This window comes from Heptranchias perlo, chromosome 13, assembly GCF_035084215.1.
Source record: "Heptranchias perlo isolate sHepPer1 chromosome 13, sHepPer1.hap1, whole genome shotgun sequence".
Classification (NCBI taxonomy): Eukaryota; Metazoa; Chordata; class Chondrichthyes; order Hexanchiformes; family Hexanchidae; genus Heptranchias; species Heptranchias perlo.
The window spans coordinates 33,639,262-33,654,539 of record NC_090337.1 but is presented as its reverse complement, the minus strand read 5'-3'; positions in this window follow the sequence as shown (position 1 = coordinate 33,654,539).

Here is a 15,278-nt window from a genome sequence, read left to right as displayed (position 1 = left end):
ATGATTTGCGAACATGCTGCCAAATTAAAAAGCATCAAAATCACTATGGACATTCTTGGAGATAGGCAATGCACTGTTCAAATGTTGTTCTCAAGTGAGAAACCTCAGCTTCTGCTACATTACAGATTTTATAGTATTTTGATTAAAAAAGCGGAATCATCAGGATAAGTGCAGTTTGACAGTTTATATGCTCTTCCTTAAATTAACTGTTCATTTGAATAACATTGACTGGAAAAAACTTGTACTGTTATATCTGAATGTTGTTTGATCAATTATTTTAATGAGGTATAGTAGTTTAGGATCCATTACAATAAATAATAAATGCATTTTCTCAGGACTGGGTATTGTAGTATTGTTTCATAAATTTTTAAGTTTGCTGACTAAGGTTAAAAGTTTTATCAGTTTTGAATAATCAAGTGATTGTTCAACATTGTGGACATGGACAGTGTCACTTGCTGTAACAACGAGAAAAATATTTGATTGAATGTACTACTCTTCTCTTTAGTACAGAAATCATTTTTAATATCTCAAAATGAGGAATTTCAGAATGTCACAGATTATTTCAAATTACGAAAGTTGCTTTACTTAAAGGGGTTAAATTCTCATTTTTTTCATATTAATTTAAGACTCACTGCAGAAATCATGGGAAAGCTTGATTTTTAAATACATACTTTCTGAGAATGTTGTTGACAGGAACAAAAAGTAGTAATAAATCATGATGCACCTGTAATGATGATCCTTCCCTCCCTTTCCCCACCATTGACAGCTGTGTTTTCAGCTGCCAAGTCCCATGCTCTGGAATTCCCTCCCTAAACCCCTCAGCCTCTGCACCTCCGTCTGCTCCTTTAAGACTCTCCTTAAAACTCACCTCATTGACCAAACCTTTGGTCATCCCTCCTAATATTGCCTTCTCTGGCTCAGTGTCCTTTTTTCTTTATTACGCCTTTGTGAAGTTCCTTGGGATATTTTCCTATGTTAAAGGCATTATATAAGTGCAAGTAGTTGTTGTTTCTGTATAATGCTCTCAAGCAGCTAATGAACCACTTATGTGGTATAATGCAAGTCAGTTTTAAAGGGTGCAAATTTGGAGAAAAATGGCTCAATGATAATTGACAAATCCCAAATTACCTACAAGACCTTGCATGTATTCAGGCATGTAGTAGCTGGTGTTCTTCTTCAACAATGGTTTAAAGTAGAGCACAGAGGAAGATATTAATTTTTGCGACTGGTAAAACATTTCTTTCATGTATGAGTGTATCCACATTCTTTATTTAAAAAGCAGAATCTGTGCTGCATGTTGTGTCTTTGTGTGGCTGCGGCGGGATATGATGGAGGTATTCAAATTATTAAGAGTTAGGGATGTTGAGGATCAGTTAGGGATATTTGATTTAGTACAGGTTTGCAGAACAAAGGGGCATGAGCATAAGTTGAAAAGGGATAGTTTCAGGCAGGGCATAAGAAAGCATTATTTCACTGAGGATGGTCAGTATTTGGATTAGCTCACCAAGAGAGGTTGCAAGGGCAAGTAAGTTAGGTCTCTTCAAGGTCAAACTGGATAAGTATCTTGAAGAAAAACACTTGTTTGGTTACAACTGCTAGAACACTTAGCGAGAGTAATAGTAATATGGAGACTGATCTTACTCCCCACTGTGCATCCTGGCAATAGTCAAGATGGTGTACACCCAAAGTGCACTCAGCCTGACCTGACCTGACCTGACTTGACCCCCACTGTATTTGCAGGTTAACATAATCTCCAAAGGTCCAAAAGCCCTGTGCCTAATAACAGGGTCAGAAGTCCAACTGTTGCTGCAGGCCTCTCATTTCTATAGCAGCAGTAATGGATGACAGCTTCATGTCCAAAGACCATTTAGAGGTAAACATACCATGTTTCATGATGTGATATCTGCTGTTTAAGGAATGATGTCAGTCATTCAGTTGTATGTTTCACGCTCCACTAGGGACCTTGTAAGGAGCTAGCACAGTTATTTGATTAGTGTAACCCCCCACCTCCCTTCCCCTTCCCCTTGGACGATCTCCAGGAAATCTCTGAACAACGAAGCAACAGGTCTCTGCCCCTTTTTCCTCTGCTTTGCGCAACTAGAGAAAAATTGATCCCATGGACTTTTGCAACCTTGAGATTTTCTATATTTCTATGCTAGAGCTGTTATTTATAGATTTTAAAACAATATACATCATTTGTGTATTTTCCTGTAAATGAATCAAATAATTGGGCTAACTCCTCACACAGTCCCCAGTGGAGTGTGAAACACACCACTAAATGACTGACATCATTCCTTAGACAGTGATATCACAGCATGAAACATGCTTTGTTGACCTCTAAGTAGTCTCTGGACATGACCTCAGATGGTGGTAGGGCTGTCTGAAACAACAGGATTCAGATTAGTATTTATTATGAACGACTGTGCTAGATAATTCTGACACAGGAGCAACAGAGAGGTGAATGTGTTTTAGTATAAAAAGAAAACCTAGAACATCCTGTCCAAAAGATTATGTTTCACGATTACTTCACTGGAAAATGTAGAAAATAAACTGTACTTGGGCAGTACGTATGTATTTGATTATATCAAAGGACGTATAAGAATTATTTTTTTCTGCAGTTATTCCATTATATCTAGAGAAGTAGTTTAAGTACTATGGCGATCCTTATTCTTTCTGGGGTAGTCAGATGTATGGGGATGTTGCAGTGAAAGTTTAAAACAGCTGATGCTTAGCTGAATAATTTTAAACTGTTTAAATCACAAAAAAGCTGAAGAAGACAAAACAAATTCTTTACAGCTACAACTTTCATGATATATTTTGATACTGTCATATATTACAATGATCATTTCCCCTTTAATATACTAGAGAAATGCTTGTTTTTCAAATTTTTCCTCCTTCTCTACTTTTCTGAATGAGCTTACAATTACTGCATTGTGGTTCCACAGGCACCAGCAACTTTCCTTTACATGCCCAGGTTGCAATTTTTCATGTATTAGATCAGACAGTGAGTGTGAACAAGCTATTCAATCATATGGGGCATCACAGCTGAGGGAGAAACAGGTCTATCTTCACCTGACATTTGTACACATACATTTTCCAGCAGGTATCACTGGCAAGTGATCAGGAAATCTGGTTGATTTTGTTTTCTTTCCTCTCTTCCGAACTGAGGGGTATTAAGTCTAATTTGTGCACCTCCTACTGCTGCTCTATGATCAGCTAATTCAGGCTAGACCAGAAATCAAATACGGGTCCTTTTGGCTGTATATGACTTGTCATGGCTCAGTGGGTAGCATAGTGGTTATGTTACTGGGCTAGTAATCCAGAGGCCTGGACTAAAATCCAGAATCATGAGTTCAAATCCTGCCACGGCAGCTGGGGAATTTAAATTCAATCAATTAATTAATTAAAAATTCAATTAATTAAATAAAAATCTGGAATTAAAATACTAGAATCAGTAATGATGGCCATGAAACTACCGGATTGTCGTAAAAACCCATCTGGTTCACTAATGTCCTTTAGGGAAGGAAACCTGCCGTCCTTACCCGGTCTGGCCTACATGTGACTCCAGACCCACAGCAATGTGGTTGATTCTTAATTGCCCTCTGAAATGGCCGAGCAAGCCACTCAGTTGTAAAATCTCGCGACGAAAAGTCATAATAAGAATAAAACCGGACGGACCACCCGGCATCGGACCACGAGGCACTGGACACGACAACGGCAAAACACCAAGCCCAGTCGACCCTGCAAGGTCCTCCTTACTAACATCTGGGGACTTGTGCCAAAATTGGGAGAGCTGTCCCACAGACGAGTTAAGCAACAGCCTGACATAGCCATACTCACAGAATCATATCTTTCAACCAACGTCCCAGACTCTTCCATTACCATCCCTGGGTATGTCCTGTCCCACCAGCAGGACCGACCCACCAGAGGTGGCGGTACAGTGATATACAGTCAGGAGGGAGTGGCCCTGGGAGTCCTCAACATTGACTCTGGACCCCATGAGATCTCATGGCATCAGGTCAAACATGGGCAAGGAAACCTCCTGCTGATTACCACCTACCGTCCTCCCTCAGCTGATGAATCAGTCCTCCTCCATGTTGAGCACCACTTGGAGGAAGCATTGAGGGTAGCAAGGGCACAAAATGTACTCTGGGTGGGGGACTTCAATGTCCATCACCAAGAGTGGCTAGGTAGCACCACTGCTGGCCGAGTCCTGAAGGACATAGCTGCCAGACTGGGCCTGCGGCAGGTGGTGAGTGAACCAACACGAGGGAAAAACTTACTTGACCTCGTCCTCACCAATCTACCTGTCGCAAATGCATCTGTCCATGACAGTATTGGTAGGAGTGACCACCGCACAGTCCTCGTGGAGATGAAGTCCCGTCTTCGCACTGAGGACACCATCTAACGTGTTGTGTGGCACTACCACCGTGCTAAATGGGATAGATTCAGAATGGATCTAGCAGCTCAAAACTGGGCATCCATGAGGCGCTGTGGGCCATCAGCAGCAGCAGAATTGTATTCCAGCACAATCTGTAACCTCATGGCCCGGCATATTCCTCACTCTACCATTACCAACATGCCAAGGGATCAACCCTGGTTCAATGAGGAGTGTAGAAGAGCATGCCAGGAGCAGCACCAGGCGGTACCTAAAAATGAGGTGCCAACCTGGTGAAGCTACAACTCAGGACGACATGCATGCTAAACAGCGGAAGCAACATGCTATAGACAGAGCTAAGCGATTCCACAACCAACGAATCAGATCAAAGCTCTGCAGTCCTGCCACATCCAGTCGTGAATGGTGGTGGACAATTAAACAACTAACGGGAGGAGGAGGCTCTGCAAACATCCCCATTCTCAATGATGGCGGAGTCCAGCACGTGAGTGCAAAAGACAAGGCTGAAGCGTTTGCAACCATCTTCAGCCAGAAGTGCCGAGTGGATGATCCATCTCAGCCTCCTCCCGATATCCCCACCATCACGGAAGCCAGTCTTCGGCCAATTCGATTCACTCCACGTGATATCAAGAAACGGCTGAGTGCACTGGATACAGCAAAGGCTATGGGCCCCGACAACATCCCAGCTGTAGTGCTGAAGACTTGTGCTCCAGAACTAGCTGCGCCTCTAGCCAAGCTGTTCCAGTACAGCTACAACACTGGCATCCACCCGACAATGTGGAAAATTGCCCAGGTATGTCCTGTCCACAAAAAGCAGGACAAATCCAATCCGGCCAATTACCACCCCATCAGTCTACTATCAATCATCAGCAAAGTGATGGAAGGTGTTGTCAACAGTGCTATCAAGCGGCACTTACTCACCAATAACATGCTCAGTTTGGGTTCCGCCAGGACCACTCGGCTCCAGACCTCATTACAGCCTTGGTCCAAACATGGACAAAAGAGCTGAATTCCAGAGGTGAGGTGAGAGTGACTGCCCTTGACATCAAGGCAGCATTTGACCAAGGAGCCCTAGTAAAATTGAAGTCAATGGGAATCAGGGGGAAAACTCTCCAATGGCTGGAGTCATACCTAGCCCAAAGGAAGATGGTAGTGGTTGTTGGAGGCCAATCATCTCAGCCCCAGGGCATTGCTGCAGGAGTTCCTCAGGGCAGTGTCCTCGGCCCAACCATCTTCAGCTGCTTCATCAATGACCTTCCCTCCATCATAAGGTCAGAAATGGGGATGTTCGCTGATGACTGCACAGTGTTCAGTTCCACTCGCAACCCCTCAGATAATGAAGCAGTCCGAGCCTGCATGCAGCAAGACCTGGACAACATCCAGGCTTGGGCTCATAAGTGGCAAGTAACATTCATGCCAGATAAGTGCCAGGCAATGACCATCTCCAACAAGAGAGAGTCTAACCACCTCCCCTTGACATTCAACGGCATTACCATCGCCGAATCCCCCACCATCAACATCCTGGGGGTCACCATTGACCAGAAACTTAACTGGACCAGCCATATAAATACTGTGGCTACGAGAGCAGGTCAGAGGCTGGGTATTCTGCGGCGAGTGACTCACCTCCTGACTCCCCAAAGCCTTTCCACCATCTACAAGGCACAAGTCAGGAGTGTGATGGCATACTCTCCACTTGCCTGGATGAGTGCAGCTCCAACAACACTCAAGAAGCTCGACACCATCCAAGAAAAAGCAGCCCGCTTGATTGGCACCCCATCCACCACCCTAAACATTCACTCCCTTCACCACCGGCGCACTGTGGCTGCAGTGTGCACCATCCACAGGATGCACTGCAGCAACTCGCCAAGGCTTCTTCGACAGCACCTCCCAAACCCGCGACCTCTACCACCTAGAAGGACAAGAGCAGCAGGCGCATGGGAACAACACCCTCCAAGTCACACACCATCCCGACTTGGAAATATATCACCGTTCCTTCATTGTCGCTGGGTCAAAATCCTGGAACTCTCTTCCTAACAGCACTGTGGGAGAAACGTCACCATACGGACTGCACCGGTTCAAGAAGGCGGCTCACCGCCACCTTCTCGAGGGCAATTAGGGATGGGCAATAAATGCTGGCCTTGCCAGCGACGCCCACATCCCGTGAACGAATAAAAAAAAACTCTTGCCTCTGAGTTAGTAGGTCATGGGTTCAAGCCCCACTCTAGAGATTCGAGCACAAAGTCTTGGCTAACAATCCAGTGCTGCACTGTTGGAGGTGCCATCTTTTGGATGAGAAGTTTAATCGATGCCTATTCTGTCCTCTCAAGTGGATGTAAAAGATCCCATGATGCTATTTTGAAGAAGAGCAGGGGGTTTCCCCTGGTGTCCTTGCCAATATTTATCCTTCAACCAACATCACTAAAACATTATTTGGTCATTATCACATTGCTGTTGTGGGACTTCGCTGTGTGCAAATTGGTTGCTGTGTTTATCTACATTACAACAGTGACTACACTTCAAAAGTACTTAATTGGTTATAAAGCACTTTGGGCTGTGAAAAGTGTGTAGAAATTCAAATCTTTCTTTACCCCATTTACTCACTGAGCTTAACTGAATATTTTTTGCTCAATGTTATTATATTTGTTCCAGCATAAATTATTATTCTAATAGCTCTCAGTAAATAAACAGTTTCAACACAGAGATGTTAAGCAAGAGGAGTACTGGGTTTGTATTGAGCCACAAAGATTAGGAATGATCAGTCCGTGATCTGCTGAGTTTACTGATTTCAACCAAGGTGAAGGTGCGCTATTACAATTAGTCTCAACATCCCTGGGCTAAGGTGATTTTAAACCCCAAGAACGGCTGGGTTGGGGGTGGGTGGGAGTTGAAAATAGTTTTTTTTTAGGCCGTAACCGCAAAATTTTTGGACTTGGCATTCCCAGTGGGAAGCCTGTACTTTTACGCGCCAACGTTAATCCCAGAAATAAAGCCGGGTTGCTGTCGTGATCCAAAAAAATAACTATTTTCAACTCCCACCCGCCCCCAACCCACCCGTTCTTGGGGTTTAAAATCACCCCCCAAGTCTGGCTAGGGGTCCAATTCCTGATTGTTAGCCTGCTGGCCAGCAACCCCTGCTGGAAACAAACTCCAGCTTAAGAATAGGTTTGGGCTCAATTATTGTGGCCATCATGAAAGAATAGTCTGACAACTGTCAAGACTCACTTGAAGAATGGCTGCTTGGGTGAGGTATTGACTGACTACTGTTGCTCATAGAAAGCAGCATGAATTGACCTCTTCAAGAGGGGAAAGGGAAGGAGAGAAGATTGTAGGAGAAAAAAATTCTCTGTTAACTAATCTTGTTTGTGTAGTACAAAGTTTATTTTACTTTGAAACTACCCAATTGTATTGTATGTGCAATGCACCAACACTCCAGTGCAGTACTGAGAGAGTGCTGCACTGTCGGATGAGACGTTTAACCAAGGCCCATTCTGCCCTCTCAACTGGACGTAAAAGATCCCATGGCACTATTTTGAAGAAGAGCAGGGGGTTTCCCTTGGTGTCCTGGCCAATATTTATCTCTCAACCAACATCACTAAAACATTATCACTGTCCCTTTCTATTAGATGACATTACCACTTTTGTTGTAACACATGTATTGGCCACTTCGTTCTTTCACACGTATCAGCCATTTCTTTCTGTCACATGATAAAATAAATCAGTTATGATGGCAGAAGGTGGAATCAGTATGCAACCATACTGATGGAAGATAGGGGAAGGAAACTAAATAAAGAAATGTGTGAATTGTAGTAGAAGATATACAAACCCAAGTGGAACAATTCAATCGCCTGTATTGGAGTATACAACCGTCAAATTTAGCAGGGTTAGTGGAAGTTATATACTTTCATGGTAAAACAGAACATTGAATCAATTATTAAAACAAAAACTGGAATGCACAGTAGAGCTTTAAAATAATTAAGGGATTGTAATGTTTTCAGAAACCTGCAGCTTATAACCCAATTGGAATGAATTAGATCTACTGACACACACCCAACCAAGTGCTACTCTATTATTTCACACTATAGTGTATACTCTCCAGTTACTTTATTATTTCACTCTATATTATACACTCTTCAAATACACATGGGAAGTTACAAAATAATGATCCATTAATTAAACTCAAAAACTTGTAAATTTATATGTCACCTTCAAGGTAACAAAATGTCATCTATTAGTTCATAACTAAGTTTGAACATTGATTATAGAGTTATGTAGACCAACTGCACTTAAGTTTCTACAAACTGATCTTAAAATCCCTCTTGCAGCATTTGAATTCTGCCAAAGATTTTGAAACCGTGGAATTATCTAACAGAGCACTTACAAATTAATATTAATTGATGTTTTGGTGCAGTTTGTATGTAACAATTATAGCTTATAATTGACAAAGATGAAAATATCCCCTCCCCATTGATGAGAAAAATGAACAGTGAGCTGTTAAAGGTGTCACTGCACAAGGCAGGTGTAAAGTTTGTGCCCTTTACTTACACTCTGTAGGGAACTGACTTCAGACTTGCAGTTGGGATTTAATTGTACTCTGTCAAATAATAACTGGAGTCTCAGTTAACACAAATCAATAATTAAATTAATTAAAGGTTTTTGTGTTTTTTTTAAATATACAGTACAGCATGACCTGTTTCATGTTTACATTGGTTCAATAGTAGTCATCTGTCATTAAACAGAAAACTGCAGGAATACAGAAAGGAAGAATTTGATTTACATAGTGCTTTTCAAGACCTCAGGATGGCCGAAAGTGCTTCTCAGCCAATGAAGAACTTTTAAAGTGGGGTCACTATTGTAATGTAGGGAAACGCAGCAGCTAATTTGCGCACAGCAAGGTCCCACAAAAAGCAACGAGATAAGTCACCAATTAAACTCTTTTAGTGGTGTTGTTGAGGCATAAATGTGGGCCAGGACACCGGGAGAAGTCCAATACTCTTCTTCAAATAGTGTCAAGAGATCTTTTACATCCACCTGAGGGGGCAGACAGGACCTCAATTTAATGTCTCATCATAAGAATGGCACCTCTGACAGTGCAGCGCTCCCTCAGTACTGCACTGGAGTGTCAGACGAAATTATGCGATCAAGTCTTGGCATGGAGCTTAAATCCACCACCTTCTGACACAGAGGCAAGAGTGCTAACACTGAGCCAAGGCTGACAGTACAATTATAGACTTAAAAAGATATTGGAACAGTAACAGCGAACCTATTGTTGATTTTAGAGGCAAGATGAGGAGAATTTTTTTTAACGCAGAGTTGTTATGATCTGGAATGCATTGCCTGATAGGGTGGTGGGTGCAGATTCGATAATGGGGCAGAAATTGCTCAGAGCAAATTTATACTAACCCACGAACTTACCGCGGTCTTTACTGGGTGCAATTCCTTGAAAAGCAAGCGGGGAAAAGCCCAGTGTTAGTTCAAGCGAAGCAAGGGAGAAACAAGAGGATCACACTCTTCCCTCGTCCAACCAGATTGGAGCATCTTTGACACACTGCGGAACTGTTTCTGCAGGCTTTGAATGTGAAATCCAGGAAGTGATTAAAATCATTGGGCCAGAAATCGTGCCGAGTGGCATGGCAACGCTCACCACAGATCCTGCGAATTAAATTAACGGAAGTACTTACTGCGGGCTCTGTGGCGTCGAATTGCTTGATTTTTGAACTTTAAAAAAATTGTGCACTATCAAACCAGCCTCTGAGCAGAGTGAGTTACCGCTCATGGAACAGTCTGTGTGAATCGAAGACACGCCCACAAAATCTGTCAGGAAGAGAAGTCACGTCCACAGATTCAGGCTGCATTGCTAAAGCAGGCAAGCAGACGTCATTCATTTAAAGTTAGTATTCTGGATGTCATTGTAAGTAAAAATGTAATTTTTTAATATTTTCAAAAGCCAAAGAAACAATTGAATTAAATTAAAAAGAGACAGAAGGGAAAAATTAAAAAAAATACATTTTTTTAATTTTAAAATTTTTTTTAATGAAGAAAAACTATTAAAATAAGGAGTAACATGAGACTTCATATTTTTAAAATGTAACTTTTAGTTGTTTGGCAGTTATTAAGACTAATCGCGCTTTTAAAACTTAGTTTAGACTTGATATTTTCAAGCGTACCTGTTTGGTGGCGTAATTAGTTACTTTCCAGCTGGGCAGATGAGCAAGTTTGCGATTTTTCAATGATTTCTCTGATTGCAGCGTGTGATGGCCCTTTAATTTACAGCTGTCAAATCACCGGCGAACCAATAGGAGCAAGTTCATGATTTCCACGTTTTAGTGCGCACATGTGCAAACGCAGGAACTTGCTCCTTCAGTTCGCCATTAAAAACGGAGAGCGCTGTTGAGCTCCTGTGTTAGTTCAGGAGCAATTTCTGGCTCGTTGTAAACGCAGTGATAGACAGTAAAAAAAAGAGAGGGTAAGAAATAATTGAATTAAATAAATGAGACAGAAGGGAAAAGTAAAAAAAAAAAATAATTTTTAAATTTAAAAATAAAAAAAAATTAATGACCAAAAATTATTAAAATAAGGAATAATGAGTCTCCACATTTTTAAAAGTTAATTTTTAGTTGTTTGGCAGTCATTAAGACTTGCCGCACTGTTAAAACTTAGTTTAGACCTGGTATTTTTAAGCGTACCTCTTTTTTGGTGATATTACTTACTTTTCAGCTAGGTAGTTGAGCAAATTGGCCCTGGTTCAATGATTTCACTGATTGCAGCGGGCGATGTCCCTTTAATTTGAAGTGGTCATCTCACCGGTGAACCAGTAGGAGCAGCTTCTGGATTTCCGCATATCACTGCACTTGTGCAAACGCCAGAACTTGCTCCATGATTTCGCCACTAACAACGGTGAGCGCTGTTGAGCCCACTGTTATTTTCTGAGCAATTTCTACCCCAATAACTTTCAAAAGGGAATTGGATAAATACTTGAAGGGGAAAAATTTGTTGGGCTATGGGGAAAGAGCAAGGGAGTGGGACTAATTGGATAGCTCTTTCAAAAAGCGGGGACAGGCATGATGGGCCAAATGGCCTCCTTGTGTGCTATATCATTTTATGAATCTATTTTTCTAGTTTGAAAACCATTTCTTTACAGTTTTTATTGTTTTGTTGTTCTATTTTCTGCTCTCACTTAGGTTTTCATGAGCCTTTTTGCCATTTTTCTTATGCCCACAGCACCATTACTGACATCAAGGGCTATTCAATGTGAATGCCCTATATGAGGTGTTTGAAATAAGATGATTAATGAAGAAATGCCAGGTAGTTTGGGTTGATTGAACAGAGCTCTTCTCCCCTCACTTATATCTGTACCGACAGGCAAAGGTGAGCATACCTTGCTTTGGCAGATGATTAGTGCATGCAGAGGCTCCCATTCCAAAGAGAGCTCGATTGCACCATTAAGATTCGTGAATGCCTGACTAACTGTAATGTTGAATCTTTCCACCCAATCACAATATGAAATGCTTCTGTGGCATTGCATGAAAGAAGACCTGCATACCCTGACTGGTCACATTCAAAAAGATGCCTCCAACCATACCTGCAGGCTCTTAGCACACCTACCTGCCAATACTACAGACAATTGTTCTCACAGGATCCATGTACTCCAAATGCCAGTTGCAGACCCATGCCATCTGCTGCAAGGTCACCTGCAGCTACCATTCAACATAGGACTGGGACATCCAGTGATGGTTAAGGTCAGTTGCAGCCTCAAACTTGGCTCTATGTCCTTGCAGGCAAGCTGCAATGCTGACATATGCAAATGGTTCCATAGAGTGGCATAGAGTCCAGCCTCCTTGCAACCATCTCATGCAGCACCACTTAGACTTCAGCAATCATCAAACAGAGGGTTGATTGCTGGGCTTCTCCATAACTTGCCTGCAGACTCATGCCTGCACCTTGGGTTTCCTTTCCCATCATTTTGCCAGTCACTTCTTAGCCCCTCCCCCTTCAAGTTTGGCAAAGGTCTATTCTAATTGTCCCCATCCCATTAAATTTCACTTACATGCAATTTTTGATTGAAATCAATTGAATGAAAATCAGGCGAGCTCTATAAAGGGTGGGTGATCTGATCCACTGGATTACCGCCCAGTCAGTGAAGATGAAAATCTACCCCCGAGTGTGCTCCTTGCACTCGTCTAAATCTGCAGCTGGAACTATGTCTAATTACGACAATGAGTTGACCTGGGAAAATTGGGTGCAAATAGCAGTCATGTCTATGTAAAATATACTTGAGTGTAAATGGCAGCCATATCCAGAAATCTAGGCTATTGTGTTCTGCTGAATACCTTGAATTCTTTTGTGTTTCCTCAAGCATTATTATCAACATGTCATCTATTCCTTCAATGTTATACATCGCCTGCAGCCATGTGAATAAAAATCAGATTCTTAAACCATCAGGGAAATTTTCAAAGTACAAAAGATCAAGATCACAAGATAATTATGGACGAGGAAGACCCCATCCAATCAGAAGCACCCTACAGTATCCCCATTGCAGTATCGAAATGTTTCTTAAAAGCTTCCAGGGTTTTTGCCATTCCAAGTGTCAAAATACTCTCTCAATGAAGAATAATTTCCTGATATCAGTCCTAAAGTTGCCTTCTACTAGTTTGAATCTATCTGCCCTTGTCTTACTCCTACAAATTAATTTAAATTAATATTCTGGGTTTACCTTTTCCATTGTAAACAATTTTACAACACCAAGTTATAAGTTTAAAATTTTATTTTAAAATCCACAAGCTTTCGGAGGCTTCCTCCTTCCTCAGATGAATGTGAAAATGAAATCCTCGAACCTATCGCATTTATAAATCACAGAACAATGCCTGGTGATTACAGATAGTCTTTTCAACGGCCCGTTGCCAAGGCAACCAAAGTGTTCAGACAGATAGGTGTTTCCTACAGGGCCATCGAATATACAAATGGCCAGAACTAAAAAAACAGATGATGTGGAGATGCCAATTAAAAAAACAGAGCGAGAGAGGCAGAAACATAGAAACATCCGGAAGGAAAAGACAGCAATTGACCTGTTATATTAAAAACAGATAACATTTGTTCGCTGGTGGGGTAACGTGTAGCGTGACATGAACCCAAGATCCTGGTTGAGGCCGTCCTCATGGGTGCGGAACTTGGCTATCAATTTCTGCTCGATGATTTTGCGTTGTTGAGTGTCTCGAAGGCCGCCTTGGAGTACGCTTACCCGAAGGTCGGTGGCTGAATGTCCTTGATTGCTGAACTGTTCCCCGACTGGGAGGGAACCCTCCTGTCTGGCGATTGTTGCGCGGTGTCCGTTCATCCGTTGTCGCAGCGTCTGCATGGTCTCGCCAATGTACCATGCTCTGGGGCATCCTTTCCTGCAACGTATGAGGTAGACAACGTTGGCCGAGTCACAGGAGTATGAACCATGCACCTGGTGGGTGGTGTCCTCTCGTGTGATGGTGGTATCTGTGTCGATGATCTGGCATGTCTTGCAGAGGTTTCCGTGGCAGGGTTGTGTGGTGTCGTGGACGCTGTTCTCCTGAAAGCTGTGTAATTTGCTGCGAACGATGGTCTGTTTGAGGTTGGGTGGCTGTTTAAAGGCGAGTAGTGGAGGTGTGGGGATGGCCATAGCGAGGTGTTCGTCGTCATTGATGACATGTTGAAGGCTGTGGAGAACATGGCGTAGTTTCTCCGCTCCGGGGAAGTACTGGACGACGAAGGGTACTCTGTTGGTTGCGTCCCGTGTTAGTCTTCTGAGGAGGTCTATGCGATTTTTCGCTGTGGCCCGTCGGAACTGTCGATCAATGAGTCGAGCGTCATATCCCGTTCTTACTAGGGCGTCTTTCAGCGTCTGTAGGTGTCCATCGCGTTCCTCCTCGTCTGAGCAGACCCTGTGTATTCGCAGGGCCTGTCCATAGGGGATGGCCTCTTTGACGTGGTTAGGGTGGAAGCTGGAAAAGTGGAGCATCGTGAGGTTGTCCGTGGGCTTGCGGTAGAGTGAGGTGCTGAGGTGCCCGTCTTTGATGGAGATTCGTGTGTCCAAGAAAGAAACTGATTCTGAGGAGTAGTCCATGGTGAGCTTGACGGTGGGATGGAACTTGTTAATGTTATCATGTAGTCTCTTTAGTGATTCTTCGCCGTGGGTCCATAGAAAGAAAATGTCGTCGATGTATCTGGTGTATAGCGTTGGTTGGAGGTCCTGTGCAGTGAAGAAGTCGTGCTCGAACTTGTGCATGAAAATGTTGGCGTATTGGGGTGCGAATTTGGTCCCCATGGCTGTTCCGTGTGTTTGGGTAAAGAACTGGTTATCGAAGGTGAAGACATTGTGATCCAGGATGGAGCGGATGAGTTGTAGGATGTCGTCCAGTACTTCCCCGGAGCGGAGAAGCTACGCATGTCCGCAGCCTTCAACATGTCATCAATGACGACGAACACCTCGCTATGGCCATCCCCACACCTCCACTACTCGCCTTTAAACAGCCACCCAACCTCAAACAGACCATCGTTCGCAGCAAATTACCCAGCTTTCAGGAGAACAGCGTCCACGACACCACACAACCCTACCACGGAAACCTCTGCAAGACATGCCAGATCATCGACACAGATACCACCATCACACGAAAGGACACCACCCACCAGGTGCATGGTTCATACTCCTGTGACTCGGCCAACGTTGTCTACCTCATACGTTGCAGGAAAGGATGCCCCAGAGCATGGTACATTGGCGAGACCATGCAAACGCTGCGACAACGGATGAACGGACACCGCGCAACAATCGCCAGACAGGAGGGTTCCCTCCCAGTCGGAGAATACTTCAGCAGTCAAGGACATTCAGCCACCGACCTTCGGGTAAACGTACTCCAAGGCG